Raw genomic sequence first — 16905 nt, forward strand, 5'->3', positions numbered from 1 at the left:
AGCAGCGAACGGCAATTTTCACTATTCTTTTAAATGTAATTCGGATTCACTTCATTTGTCACTTTAAGATGCCACTTAAAAACCTTAAATCGGAAGCTCCACTACAATAAAAACCTAAAAGCACAACAACAGTAAAACAGCAAAATGTCAGCACATAGTATAAAGTGCATACTAGTGTTATTGTGTCCTTCTCTTTACTGTTGAGTATATATATAATATATAATATTTCTGTGTGATTACAAAGGGAATGTAGCTGCTACATGTGTGCGTGTGAGTTTGTGTGTGCATGTGCATATGTTTGTCTGTTTCACTAACCTTGTTGTTTTTGTGTTATGACTATGACATCATAGTCATGATCACCCATAGTGGCTGGTTGGAGGCTCTGATAGATGCAGTCCGGACCTGTGGTCTGACACATAGGGGAGAGGGAGGAGAACGTTTCATTAGTACTTACAAGTGCACATACCCAGAATCTGATTTTTATTTTTATTTATTTTAAGCTTTATTTAATCAGTAAAAAAAATTACAAACATTTTTGAATAGTTCAAATAGTCGATCTACAAGCTCACAACGTGTCGATGTAGATAATCGACCCAACTCCATTTACAGTATATGAGGACACCCATTAGGAAAATGGTTTAATTAAACTTTATTAAACAATACACAAGTGGCCCAGGCCGTAGCGTAACGGTCTGGGCACCGGACTGGTAATCCAGTCGCAGTGTGCCGCGGGTTCGACTCCCGGACCCGACACGGCCTTTACTGCATGTCTTCCCCCCATCTCTCTCCCGTTTCCTGTCAGCCTACTGTCTGTCCCTTCAAAAATCAATAAAAGGCGTAAGCTGCAAAAAAAATATCTTAAAAAAAAAAAAAAAAAACAATACACAAGTTACACCAGAACAAATAATGAAGAATGAATCATAATACTCACTTCTCCATCATCTTCCGTGGTCTTCCTGGCACTGCCGATGATGACCACTGGAACAGACATAAATGTGAAAAATGAGTCATTTGTTTCTGTGTGAAAGAGGAAGAGTGTGTGTGTGTGTGTGTGTGTGTGTGTGTGTGTTTTGATTGATTGAAATATTTATTAACAGTTTGTAGAATTTACAGTACATTTCAAGCACAAACTCAATACAAAGACTGTCAACTGTGAGTGGACGACCCAATTAAGCATTACACTTGTTTACAACAGGGTCCACATTGTTCAATTCATCAAAACATTTAAAGACATACAAACATTTAGAGACATACAAATAGACATTTCTATGTAGCTAAATTCATCATATGGGAAGCAAAAAAGGGAAAATATACAATATACAGTGAGGGAAAATGGGGTGGGGGGGGGGTGGGGGGGGATTCAGATTTTACAGAGGCCAGTTTCGAATTGCAGCCATCCGTAGGTGCCCTTTGAGAGCGGTTTTGAAGGAGTCAAGGGATTCACATGTCTTAATGACTGTTGGTAGGGCGTTCCACATTTTGGTGGCATAGGAGCGAAAAGAATTTAGTCCCTTGTTTGTGCCGAATCTGGGTTGTACATGGTTTGTTGCACTCCCTCTGGTGTTGTGGGTGTGGACTTCGTTTACACTAAGGAAGTATTTAGACAGGTACATGGGTATCTTGGTGGTGTATCGAATCTTGTGGACCAGACCCATTGCAAGATGCTGTACTCTGTCGTCGACCCTAAGCCATCCCAGCCTGTCAAAGTGGGCAGGGGTGAGGTGGGTTCGGGGGGTGAGGCCAAGTAGGAGCCTGACCAGTTTGTTTTGGGAGGTCTGGAGCCTTGTTTTAAGGGCCTTTGAGGTGCTGTGGTACCAAGAGGTGGATGCATAGTCATAGTCATAGTCATAGTCATAGTGTGTGTGTGTGTGTGTGTGTGTGCGTGTGCGTGTGCGTGTGCGTGACCTGACCTTGTGGTTTTCTGATCCAGTAGAACATGCCTGCCACCACTGTCACAGCAAGTGCAACAGTTAAACCAGCAAGCAAACCTAGAAGTGTGCATAATTGAGTTGAATCTGGTGGACAGCTTTGCAGACTCGAAAGTACAATATAAAGAGGGAACTGTATAGCATTAGCCATGAATCAGCCAAGTCTATGGACTTTAATGTTTGCCTAGGGCAGTACATGTCAACGTAAGACATCATCTGGCTGATTTAAATACTGCTACACAAACAAAATGTATCAAACAGAGGACGACACAATAAACGGACTCTCTTTGACTATGTACTGTATTACAGGACGCAAAGGATTTGAGTAAACAGATGACATACCAGCCCCTAAAGATGAGGAGGAGGATTCCTGAGACACGGTTGGTGTTGATACAATGGAGGTCGTTGTAGAAACAGCAGGATGTTGAAGCGTAAATGCTGTAGTGGTCTTCTGAGGTGTTGTAATAATGGGAGAGGTCATCGTAGTTGTTTTAACCGTAGTGGTCCTCTTTATAGTTGTAACAACTACGGTCATCTCAGCTGTTGTAACGGGAGCTGGAAGCATGTTTGAAATAATACGAGTTCTATCAAGTAATTTTGCCACATCAATAATGTATAGTACTTTCAAGTTACGGAGAATAGAATTTAGAACCCAGGCAATATTATAAGAGTTATAATATTTATTATTATTATTACAGAGTAAACATGATGTACAGTTCATTGAAGCACAGTAGTTACACACTTACCATCTTTTACATACAGGTGCACGTGTATATGTGAATCAGCCCAGAGTTCCCTCTGCAGTCCGCATATGTATTGTCCAGAGTCTGACTTCTTGAGTTTAGAGATGGATACTAACAAGTCTTTTCCTGAGTTTATCAAGCCTATCCTACCTTTTATAGTTTTTCCAGATTCTGCCTTGGCAATGGTGTCTATTAGGCATGGAACTTTACAGAGGAACTTTGTTGTATCCTCGGTGGCCGTCCAGACATTCCATCTTGAGCAGGTGAAAGACACTTCACCTCCAACATGGCCGGTTATGGTGATAGGTGTTGTCTCCGCAATACTCAACACTATACAGTATAAGAGATAATCATGGACACTCATTATACATATTATATGACACACAACGTAATAATTGACAACATGATGTGAGGAGTGTATTTTTGCAGAAGGATTCATTCTATAGATGCTCCACAACAGTGGGCAGACAAAAGATGAGACAGACACTGAGAGCATCATACATACAGACACTCAGACAGAGAGACGAAAACAATTAGTAGAGGTCACTCACCACCAGAAAGCAAACAGTAAATGTAGACATTTCTCATGATGGCAACGGTGAAGATGACATGCAGTTCTGGTGGGAGACGATTAGAGACTAGCTCAAATGGTACAGTGCATGGGTGTATGTTTCACTTTTACATTGGGAGGAACACTACGTATATCACAGTCAATTAAACCCAACCCCATTGCCCCTGAAACCCCCCTGTGATTTTTCACAAACAAAGGGTCTGTCTTTATATTTGTAAATTGCAGCTATATAACGTAAGTAGGCCTATGTATTGTTTGATATCCTCAAATTTTCTATAAAAATATACATGAATAAACATGTAAATAAAGACGTATGTTGATGCTGTCCTAGCCTAAGAAGTACCTTGTTCAATAATAAATGACTAATCATTTCGCTGCTATGCCACTAAAATGTGGAAAGCCCTACCAACAGCTGTTAAGAAATGTGAATCCTAGACTCCTTCAAAACAGCTCTCAAAGAGTACTTACAGGCGGCTTGCATTTAAAAAAAAAAAGAAAAGTGTCGTCGTCGTCCCTTATTTTTCAACACTGTACATCTTTTACCCTTTTATAACCATGTATATGTTGATTTTTGTGTTTTTCATTTAAGTGTATATTTGTATGTCTTTAAATGTTCTGATGAATTGAATATAGGACCCTTATAAGTCTTAGTGCTTTTTCTTTTTCTCTTAGCAGATTTTGTATTGACCTGTACTTTCGTTGAACTGTACCCATTCTACAAATTAACTGTTAACCTAAATACTGTAGCCTACAATTCTGAGGTAAACAAACAAAGATTATGAACACAAACACTGATCTCTGATCTCTCTGACACACTTTTTGACACATCTACGGCAAATGAACTGCAGATGACTTGTCAAGTTCCGCTTGCAGAGGATATGTGACTGCAGGCTGCCCGTTTTAATCTAAGTATAAATATAGGGAGAGGCACTGTACTGTATAAGCAAACTTATCACTGTTAACACCCTGGGGCTTTTCATAAATAAAAGTGACAGCCCACAACACAACAACAAAATTTAATAATAGACTGAGTTCCGACTGTAACCAACAGGACTAATTATAAATTGCTGTATTGTTTGATTTGCTGTCCTCAAATTGTCCATATAAAATAAATACATAAACAAAGACTTGAAGTACAGTTGTCCTACAGTCCAAAAGGCACCCAATTCAGTAGATTCTAACCACAGTGCATTTTAACACAATAACTTCATAATTATGTCTGTCCCCAGTATGATTTCTTCTTCTTGACATATCAGGTGACAGATGAAACAATTTCTTATTATGTTCAGTAAATGCCAATTTGTAATTGCTGACAGCTCAGCATTGCTGAACTCTTTATTGTGTGATCGTAGCAATGTCTTCTGTTGTCTCAGGGCAGTGCCAGAGGCCCCAGAGCACACAATCCTCACGCAGTCTCTGAAACAGGAAACACTGAACAGCGACATCAACCTAGCCTCGATACTGAAAAATGAAACATCAAACCTGACCACAACAATTCTCACACTTCCGTTGTCAATTCTTGTAATTTCTTGCAGCTTCAGTAAAGGAGTTGAATAAGTATATAGGCTACTTTGTTTCTCTCTTCTTTTTTTAAGAAGCATGCTCCCCCAAAAGTAACTAATGTCTACTTTGAACAATCAAATAATAATCATCAGCCAATGTATTTTTTAATTAAGTTTCACCGTTTTAATTTGACCTCTATAGGCTATACATACATTCACACCCATTCATTGTTAACTTCCCTTTGTGTCTCTGTCATATTGACTTTAAGATTCACACTTTCACAGAAACTTTAGGTTAGAAGCCTAGCTTACAAAGTTATGTTTCACATTCTAGTGAGTGATACAAGCTTTTACAAAATGACCACTGTCTGACACAAAATGAATAGGCCTAATGTTCCTCACTGATATATTTAGATCGGTTACTTACTGGAATCTATGCTTTTTAATTTCAAACATATGTGGTATGTAATTGAATGTAACACATGGGTGGTGTGTAATAGAAGTGATGGTATAGCCTAAATCTTAATTGAGGTAATTATTATTTGACAGCAGATCATATTTTTTAGATCAAGTTGGTTGAAAAAGTCATTCACCAATAGATTCACAATATAGTATGAGTTTCAAGCAGTTTCCTCACATTTGATTTCAGATGGGGCAGTGGTGGCCTAAAGATTAGAGCGCACTAACTATTAAGTGAATGGTTGGTCACCCTCCTCACCCCTCCACGACACTGCTGAAGTGCCCTTGAGCAAGGCACTGAACCCCCAACTGCTCTAGTGGAGCTGCTCAGTGGCCAACAATGGTAGGCTGTGGCTGTATTGGTCAGCTCAGGTTTTTATGTTTGTCTGTGCGGGGCATTGCTGAAAATGTGCACTTGAGCTCCACAGCTACAATCTATAAAGGTACGTACCAACTGTGTGTATACGTATTACGTCTGTAATCCACATAACTCGAGAACCATTCGCCCCACCCATTTCAAATTCGACACACGCATCTTTCACACAGAGGTGACACAGAGCGGAATATTCTATGCAGTTTGACATTCGAGTATAGTGTAGTAGTCTATAATGGACAATCTTCTTTTTTCTTTTTTGCGGCTCAGTAGGCTGACAGGAAATGGGGGAGAGAGATGGGGGAGTGACATGCAGTAAAGGCCGTCAGGATCTGAGTCTGGTGAACTGCCAGACTCTGACTACCGTTGTGACAAAATGCACATTATATTATTATTATCTGCTTTTTCCAATGTGTGTTATTGTATACGTGTGATATGAATACATGCGAAACCCTGTGATATGTGCACTTCCAATTCATGTCGGAGGTAATGGGCCTGATTAGCATGACAGTGATTGCTGCCACACGCCACTTGACAAATAGAGGGTGTGGTGCAGGAAGTGGGGGACCTGTGTACTAGTGTGAACGGGTGTGAGGAGGAGATCTCAGAGGCGCCAGGGTCTGTCTTTAGTGTTAAAGTTTCAATAACTAACTACTAGCAACCTGCAGCCTAAACAAACAAACTGTCGAGCTCAGCCGAGCACGGAGTAAGCGGCCGTGTTGTGACGCTGGGGAGACTGCGTCATCGGAGCTGGGTCCATGCATGAACTGCCGGTCAACGAGGAGCATCGCGGGTGAGAGAGATCCGTGTTCTGTTGGATATCAATGGATTAACGTGCGCTTCATGTGGATCTGTGGAACTATACTGTGGGAGCGTACTGAGAGGAGGACGGTCGCGGGACCGTTCGAGATTCAGAGCGCCTGCCTCGCGTGACGAACTTGTTTTGTTTGTTGTTTACAACTGACGTTGGGACTTTGTTGGGTTGAAAGGGGATTGGGGAATTGAGTGTTGGTTTGTTTGTATGTTTATTATTTTGGTATAGGGACAGAAGCAAGTGTATTGTCTTACCTGATTGATTTATTTTGTTATTAAATATGTGAGTTTCATTGAGCTAAAAACCTGCCGATCCCGTCTTTTTCCTTTAGTTAATAGTTTTCCTTTCTAAACAAAAGGCCGATTGTTACAGGTGGTGGCCCATACGGGGATCGCAGGCGTAAGTTTAATTAGTGAAACCACCATTTGATGATTGTTGTTAAAAAGGTACAAAAAAACAATACACTGTAAAAAAAAAACAACGGCTAAGACCATACAACTATTATACACTGTAAAAAAAAAAAAGCTGTGAAAAAACAATGGAGCGATGTGAGGGCATTAACATTACAGTTGAGTTGGCCTTGATTAAGAGCAAGCTGCAAACCCTCGAAGATCTGGTGCAGTACAGACAGGGGCAGTTTGAAAAAGCAATGGAGAGTATTGCAAACAGGGAAGAGAGCCTAAGGGGGTACGTAGATCACAGAATGAGGGAGATGGAATCTCTCATCGACAGCTCTATTGAACAGTCACAGAAAAAGTGTTTCATGAGGGTAGATGAGAGATGGAACGGGAAGGTGTCGGAAATAAAAATGGCCGGTACCGATACTCTACCTAACCCTCACGGTCGGACCCTCAGCAGGCCTACTCCCTGTTGTCAGGCCTCCAATGGCCTGCCCTCCAGCACCAAGAAGGCTGAATCGCAATGTAGGGACAAGGGGCCCAAGAACGTGCCAGGGAGAGGAGCTCGGGTCGCACCCACGTGTGTCAAACTGGTGCAGCATAGTGTCAATCTTTCAACCAAACAAACCAACCGTGATAAACTGATTCACATTTCAGAAAAGAATAGGATGCAGAACACAAAAGGATGTTATCAAGACTTTATTAAACATATTGTGCATGATTGAATTAAGAACCAATTGGATGATAAATCTTACAAACAGAAGCCAGGAGCACATGACATGGGGGAGTGTACTGTACATAAGTATGAATGAATGTTCATTGTAATGTACGGTGGGCATACATGTCACCATTAGACTATTCTGATCCATAGAGGCTGGCTGGAGGCTCTGATAGATGGAATGTGGACCTGTGGTCTGACAGATGGGGAAGGAGAAAGTTTCATTAGTCAAGTATACGTGTGCACAGTGAGTCACTGTGAGTGACAGTACTATCCAAAATTAGTCCTATGCGTTAAACCGTCTAACTGTATGCAGTGGGAAGCTGTTGATCAACATCCAGGGAGGAGTTCCCAGAGACAGACATTTGACCAAGACTGAGCAGCGAACAGCAATTTTCACTATTATTTTAAATCTAATTCGGATTCACTTCATTTGTCACTTTAAGATGCCACTTAAAAACCTTAAATCGGAAGCTCCACTACAATAAAAACCTAAAAGCACAACAACAGCAAAATGGCCCAGGCCGTAGCGTAACGGTCTGGGCACCGGACTGGTGATCCAGTCGCGGTGTGCCGCGGGTTCGACTCCCGGACCCGACACGGCCTTTACCGCATGTCATCCCCCCATCTCTCTCCCGTTTCCTGTCAGCCTACTTTCTGTCCCTTAGAAAATCAATAAAAGGCTTAAGCCGCAAAAAAAAAAAAAAAAAACAGCAAAATGTCAGCACATAGTATAAAGTGCATACTAGTGTTATTGTGTCCTTCTCTTTACTGTTGAGTATATATATAATATATAATATTTCTGTGTGATTACAAAGGGAATGTAGCTGCTACATGTGTGCGTGTGAGTTTGTGTGTGCATGTGCATATGTTTGTCTGTTTCACTAACCTTGTTGTTTTTGTGTTATGACTATGACATCATAGTCATGATCACCCATAGTGGCTGGTTGGAGGCTCTGATAGATGCAGTCCGGACCTGTGGTCTGACACATAGGGGAGAGGGAGGAGAACGTTTCATTAGTAGGCCTACTTACAAGTGCACATACCCAGAATCTTATTTTTATTTATTTTTTAAGCTTTATTTAATCAGTAAAAAAAATTAAAAACATTTTTGAATAGTTCAAATAGTCGATCTACAAGCTCACAACGTGTCGATGTAGATAATCGACCCAACTCCATTTACAGTATATGAGGACACCCATTAGGAAAATGGTTTAATTAAACTTTATTAAACAATACACACGTTACACCAGAACAAATAATGAAGAATGAATCATAATACTCACTTCTCCATCATCTTCCGTGGTCTTCCTGGCACTGCCGATGATGACCACTGGAACAGACATAAATGTGAAAAATGAGTAATTTGTTTCTGTGTGAAAGAGGAAGAGTGTGTGTGTGTGTGTGTGTGTGTGTGTGTGTGTGTGTGTGTGTGTGTGTGTGTGTGTGTGTGTGTGTGTGTGTGTGTGTGTGTGTGTGTGTGTGTGTGTGTGTGTGTGCGTGTGTGTGACCTGACCTTGTGGTTTTCTGATCCAGTAGAACATGCCTGCCACCACTGTCACAGCAAGTGCAACAGTTAAACCAGCAAGCAAACCTAGAAGTGTGCATAATTGAGTTGAATCAGCACCCTCTGGTGGACAGCTTTGCAGACTCGAAAGTACAATATAAAGAGGGAACTGTATAGCATTAGCCATGAATCAGCCAAGTCTATGGACTTTAATGTTTGCCTAGGGCAGTACATGTCAACGTAGGACATCATCTGGCTGATTTAAATACTGCTACACAAACAGAGGACGACACAATAAACGGACTCTCTTTGACTATGTGCTGTATTACAGGACACGAAGGATTTGAGTAAACAGATGACATATACCAGCCCCTAAAGATGAGGAGGAGGATTCCTGAGACACGGTTGGTGTTGATACAATGGAGGTCGTTGTAGAAACAGCAGGATGTTGAAGCGTAAATGCTGTAGTGGTCTTCTGAGGTGTTGTAATGGGAGAGGTCATCGTAGTTGTTTTAACCGTAGTGGTCCTCTTAGTAGTTGTAACAACTACGGTCATCTCAGCTGTTGTAACGGGAGCTTGGAAGCATGTTTGAAATAATACGAGTTCTATCAAGTAATTTTGCCACATCAATAATGTATAGTACTTTCAAGTTACGGAGAATAAAATTTAGAACCCAGGCAATATTATAATAGTTATAATATTATTATTATTGTTACAGAGTAAACATGATGTACAGTTCATTGAAGCACAGTAAGTAGTTACACACTTACCATCTTTTACATACAGGTGCACGTGTATATGTGAATCAGCCCAGAGTTCTCTCTGCAGTCCGCATATGTATTGTCCAGAGTCTGACTTCTTGAGTTTAGAGATGGATACTAATAAGTCTTTTCCTGAGTTTATCAAGCCTATCCTACCTTTTATAGTTTTTCCAGATTCTGCCTTGGCAATGGTGTCTATTAGGCATGGAACTTTACAGAGGAACTTTGTTGTATCCTCGGTGGCCGTCCAGACATTCCATCTTGAGCAGGTGAAAGACACTTCACCTCCAACATGGCCGGTTATGGTGATAGGTGTTGTCTCCGCAATACTCAACACTACAGTATAAGAGATAATCATGGACACTCATTATACATATTATATGACACACAACGTAATAATTGACAACATGATGTGAGGAGTGTATTTTTGCAGAAGGATTCATTCTATAGATGCTCCACAACAGTGGGCAGACAAAAGATGAGACAGACACTGAGAGCATCATACATACAGACACTCAGACAGAGAGACGAAAACAATTAGTAGAGGTCACTCACCACCAGAAAGCAAACAGTAAATGTAGACATTTCTCATGATGGCAACGGTGAAGATGACATGCAGTTCTGGTGGGAGACGATTAGAGACTAGCTCAAATGGTACAGTGCATGGGTGTATGTTTCACTTTTACATTGGGAGGAACACTACGTATATCACAGTCAATTAAACCCAACCCCATTGCCCCTGAAACCCCCCTGTGATTTTTCACAAACAAAGGGTCTGTCTTTATATTTGTAAATTGCAGCTATATAACGTAAGTAGGCCTATGTATTGTTTGATATCCTCAAATTTTCTATAAAAATATACATGAATAAACATGTAAATAAAGACGTATGTTGATGCTGTCCTAGCCTAAGAAGTACCTTGTTCAATAATAAATGACTAATCATTTCGCTGCTATGCCACTAAAATGTGGAAAGCCCTACCAACAGCTGTTAAGAAATGTGAATCCTAGGCCCCTTTTCCACTATGGGGTGGAACCAGAACTATCCAGAACCTGAACCTATTTTTTTTAGTTCTGGGTTTGTTTCCACAGCGCACAGCGCGGTACGGCACGGTTTCAGACCAGGTTCTCAGAACCTTTTTTCGGCCCTGCTTTTGAGGTAGTACTAACGCTGAGTTCTGGGAACCTATGGGCGGGGCCAGCAGCGCTGCTGCTCTCGATTGGTCGAGCTGAGGTGACAGCACTCTGAGCATCTGAGGAGACCGGAGCGAGGAGAAGCGCACACAACACAACAGCGCACATTTTAAACTCCTAAGTGCGACACAGCGACAGCGGACACACAGAAAAATAACCTGGAAAAGCACACAGAAACACTATGGCCACGAGAGAGGGAGAGACAGAGCTTGTGTGTGCGTGAGGGAGAGAGAGAGAGAGCCATAAAGCTGTCGCGACGAGTTGTTTGCTTGCAGTTGTTGTTCTACACTACAGCTAACAGCTAGGCTAACTGCAGATGTGTGTGTGTGTGTGTGTGTGTGTGTGTGTGTGTGTGTGTGTGTGTGTATGTGTTTGCGTTTGCGTGCGTGTATGTGTTTGCGTGCGTGTGCTCGCGCACGAGAGCGCCATATAATCTATTCTAAATTGCCAGAACAGAATTTTCTTTCTTTTTCAGGGCAAGGCATTAGGCATATCATTACTAGAAATGTGCTACAATACAGTACAATACAGTACACAATACTACACATTGGAAGAATTAAATTCAACTAGCACAACGGTTAAATGATTTGTATTTGCACATTTCTTGATATTGACATTACAACTGGACTGGATGTTATGGCACAATTTGCTCAATCTGCTCAAGAGGCACTATATTTGCAACCCACACAATGTTAAATGCTATATTCAAAAGGTGGGTTATCATTTATCATCATATGAGCTATAGCCCATATGAGATATATTTTTCTCTTGCAGTTTAAGCAAAATATTGTAGACAGGTAAAGAACAACTGGTCGAATGCATTTAAAACGGGTGTTTTACTGTTGTCCCACTCCCCACATGGAAAGGAAATCCATATCGGCAAATATAGCCTATATATAATGTATTCTGCATATATCCATGTTCATATAAACTACAGTATGTGCATATACAGTAAACAGTATATCTATTATGTATAAGAAATATATGTGACAGCTGTGGCATGTGGCTGCCACAGCTGTGGCACATGTGGCATATAAAAATATGTTCATATTATTGGTTTAAAAAAGTACAATAAAGCAAATAAATTTGAAAATAGACAATCTACAAGCTCACGTGTCTCATCGAGCTTGTAGTTTGTCTATTTTCAAATGGCCGAAATGTATTTAAGTAGAATACTATATACATAGCTACTTTCCACCACTGTTGAATAATAACCAGTCATTATTTAAACATGAATATCTCTGTATTCCGGGACCCCCCCGGCCGTGCCAAGGGGGAGGGGGCCCTGCCGGCCAAGCTACTCAGCAGTGGGGGAATAGGGGGGGGGGGGGGGCAGACTTAACAGGTTCTGGGTTCTGGTTATATGGAAACGGAAGCAGAACTTGGTTCTGGAACTACACATGGTTCTTGGTAGTTCTGGGTCCTGGAAAGTTCTGGTTCTGGTTCTGGTTCCACCCCATAGTGGAAAAGGGGCCTTAGACTCCTTCAAAACAGCTCTCAAAGAGTACTTACAGGCGGCTTGCATTTAAAAAAAAAAAGAAAAGTGTCGTCGTCGTCCCTTATTTTTCAACACTGTACATCTTTTACCCTTTTATAACCATGTATATGTTGATTTTTGTGTTTTTCATTTAAGTGTATATTTGTATGTCTTTAAATGTTCTGATGAATTGAATATAGGACCCTTATAAGTCTTAGTGCTTTTTCTTTTTCTCTTAGCAGATTTTGTATTGACCTGTACTTTCGTTGAACTGTACCCATTCTACAAATTAACTGTTAACCTAAATACTGTAGCCTACAATTCTGAGGTAAACAAACAAAGATTATGAACACAAACACTGATCTCTGATCTCTCTGACACACTTTTTGACACATCTACGGCAAATGAACTGCAGATGACTTGTCAAGTTCCGCTTGCAGAGGATATGTGACTGCAGGCTGCCCGTTTTAATCTAAGTATAAATATAGGGAGAGGCACTGTACTGTATAAGCAAACTTATCACTGTTAACACCCTGGGGCTTTTCATAAATAAAAGTGACAGCCCACAACACAACAACAAAATTTAATAATAGACTGAGTTCCGACTGTAACCAACAGGACTAATTATAAATTGCTGTATTGTTTGATTTGCTGTCCTCAAATTGTCCATATAAAATAAATACATAAACAAAGACTTGAAGTACAGTTGTCCTACAGTCCAAAAGGCACCCAATTCAGTAGATTCTAACCACAGTGCATTTTAACACAATAACTTCATAATTATGTCTGTCCCCAGTATGATTTCTTCTTCTTGACATATCAGGTGACAGATGAAACAATTTCTTATTATGTTCAGTAAATGCCAATTTGTAATTGCTGACAGCTCAGCATTGCTGAACTCTTTATTGTGTGATCGTAGCAATGTCTTCTGTTGTCTCAGGGCAGTGCCAGAGGCCCCAGAGCACACAATCCTCACGCAGTCTCTGAAACAGGAAACACTGAACAGCGACATCAACCTAGCCTCGATACTGAAAAATGAAACATCAAACCTGACCACAACAATTCTCACACTTCCGTTGTCAATTCTTGTAATTTCTTGCAGCTTCAGTAAAGGAGTTGAATAAGTATATAGGCTACTTTGTTTCTCTCTTCTTTTTTTAAGAAGCATGCTCCCCCAAAAGTAACTAATGTCTACTTTGAACAATCAAATAATAATCATCAGCCAATGTATTTTTTAATTAAGTTTCACCGTTTTAATTTGACCTCTATAGGCTATACATACATTCACACCCATTCATTGTTAACTTCCCTTTGTGTCTCTGTCATATTGACTTTAAGATTCACACTTTCACAGAAACTTTAGGTTAGAAGCCTAGCTTACAAAGTTATGTTTCACATTCTAGTGAGTGATACAAGCTTTTACAAAATGACCACTGTCTGACACAAAATGAATAGGCCTAATGTTCCTCACTGATATATTTAGATCGGTTACTTACTGGAATCTATGCTTTTTAATTTCAAACATATGTGGTATGTAATTGAATGTAACACATGGGTGGTGTGTAATAGAAGTGATGGTATAGCCTAAATCTTAATTGAGGTAATTATTATTTGACAGCAGATCATATTTTTTAGATCAAGTTGGTTGAAAAAGTCATTCACCAATAGATTCACAATATAGTATGAGTTTCAAGCAGTTTCCTCACATTTGATTTCAGATGGGGCAGTGGTGGCCTAAAGATTAGAGCGCACTAACTATTAAGTGAATGGTTGGTCACCCTCCTCACCCCTCCACGACACTGCTGAAGTGCCCTTGAGCAAGGCACTGAACCCCCAACTGCTCTAGTGGAGCTGCTCAGTGGCCAACAATGGTAGGCTGTGGCTGTATTGGTCAGCTCAGGTTTTTATGTTTGTCTGTGCGGGGCATTGCTGAAAATGTGCACTTGAGCTCCACAGCTACAATCTATAAAGGTACGTACCAACTGTGTGTATACGTATTACGTCTGTAATCCACATAACTCGAGAACCATTCGCCCCACCCATTTCAAATTCGACACACGCATCTTTCACACAGAGGTGACACAGAGCGGAATATTCTATGCAGTTTGACATTCGAGTATAGTGTAGTAGTCTATAATGGACAATCTTCTTTTTTCTTTTTTGCGGCTCAGTAGGCTGACAGGAAATGGGGGAGAGAGATGGGGGAGTGACATGCAGTAAAGGCCGTCAGGATCTGAGTCTGGTGAACTGCCAGACTCTGACTACCGTTGTGACAAAATGCACATTATATTATTATTATCTGCTTTTTCCAATGTGTGTTATTGTATACGTGTGATATGAATACATGCGAAACCCTGTGATATGTGCACTTCCAATTCATGTCGGAGGTAATGGGCCTGATTAGCATGACAGTGATTGCTGCCACACGCCACTTGACAAATAGAGGGTGTGGTGCAGGAAGTGGGGGACCTGTGTACTAGTGTGAACGGGTGTGAGGAGGAGATCTCAGAGGCGCCAGGGTCTGTCTTTAGTGTTAAAGTTTCAATAACTAACTACTAGCAACCTGCAGCCTAAACAAACAAACTGTCGAGCTCAGCCGAGCACGGAGTAAGCGGCCGTGTTGTGACGCTGGGGAGACTGCGTCATCGGAGCTGGGTCCATGCATGAACTGCCGGTCAACGAGGAGCATCGCGGGTGAGAGAGATCCGTGTTCTGTTGGATATCAATGGATTAACGTGCGCTTCATGTGGATCTGTGGAACTATACTGTGGGAGCGTACTGAGAGGAGGACGGTCGCGGGACCGTTCGAGATTCAGAGCGCCTGCCTCGCGTGACGAACTTGTTTTGTTTGTTGTTTACAACTGACGTTGGGACTTTGTTGGGTTGAAAGGGGATTGGGGAATTGAGTGTTGGTTTGTTTGTATGTTTATTATTTTGGTATAGGGACAGAAGCAAGTGTATTGTCTTACCTGATTGATTTATTTTGTTATTAAATATGTGAGTTTCATTGAGCTAAAAACCTGCCGATCCCGTCTTTTTCCTTTAGTTAATAGTTTTCCTTTCTAAACAAAAGGCCGATTGTTACAGGTGGTGGCCCATACGGGGATCGCAGGCGTAAGTTTAATTAGTGAAACCACCATTTGATGATTGTTGTTAAAAAGGTACAAAAAAACAATACACTGTAAAAAAAAAACAACGGCTAAGACCATACAACTATTATAGCCTACACTGTAAAAAAAAAAAAGCTGTGAAAAAACAATGGAGCGATGTGAGGGCATTAACATTACAGTTGAGTTGGCCTTGATTAAGAGCAAGCTGCAAACCCTCGAAGATCTGGTGCAGTACAGACAGGGGCAGTTTGAAAAAGCAATGGAGAGTATTGCAAACAGGGAAGAGAGCCTAAGGGGGTACGTAGATCACAGAATGAGGGAGATGGAATCTCTCATCGACAGCTCTATTGAACAGTCACAGAAAAAGTGTTTCATGAGGGTAGATGAGAGATGGAACGGGAAGGTGTCGGAAATAAAAATGGCCGGTACCGATACTCTACCTAACCCTCACGGTCGGACCCTCAGCAGGCCTACTCCCTGTTGTCAGGCCTCCAATGGCCTGCCCTCCAGCACCAAGAAGGCTGAATCGCAATGTAGGGACAAGGGGCCCAAGAACGTGCCAGGGAGAGGAGCTCGGGTCGCACCCACGTGTGTCAAACTGGTGCAGCATGTCAACGGGAAATTGCCACCATCGAGAGTCGGTGGTGGTGCCACCCCAGGGCCGCGGGGCCAAGGTGACCCACCTGAGGTGGAATACCTGTCCCAGAAGTGGCCGGCAGAGGTAACTCTGCGTGGCCTAAACGAGGCTCAGCATGCAGATCCTAAGCTCGGATGTCTACTGGGAGGTCTAGTCCAGTCCGACCCACGAACCCGTCGCGGTGGGTATGAGGAGGTCCAGGGAATCCTATATCGGAGGCGGCCGACCAGAGACTCTGGCCGGAAGCTTCAGGTGGTGGTGCCAGAAAGCCTGATCCGCTGTTTCCTGGAACACTTCCACGACCGCAGGACGAGGGGTCATCCAGGTAGACTAAAGACTCTCCTTAGGATCCTCGAGGTGGCCTGGTGGTCGTCAGTCCGCAGAGACGTGTGGGAGTACGTTACGAGGTGCCACGTTTGTCAGCAGGGCAGGCCAGGTAACTGTAAGCCGTCCGTGATGTTACAGTCTACTCAGGGAGACCGGGCAGGGCAAGGTCTTGGGGTCGACCCGACGGGGCCGATCTTGAGAGGTGGGGAAGGAAGCGCCATGCTGCTGGTCACCATTGGCTACAACAACGAGTGGGCCATGGTCAAAAAAGTTGGACGAAGGTGGGGGAGGGGGGGTGTCTCCCGGGCCAGAGAAGCCAAATATGTTAGAGCCTGGCTGAGACGTGCGCAGTCCCAGCCAGACGCTTTGGTCGGGCCGAGAGCACA

This window comes from Protomyctophum parallelum (genome assembly GCF_964188405.1).
Source record: "Protomyctophum parallelum genome assembly, chromosome: 5".
NCBI lineage: Eukaryota > Metazoa > Chordata > Actinopteri > Myctophiformes > Myctophidae > Protomyctophum > Protomyctophum parallelum.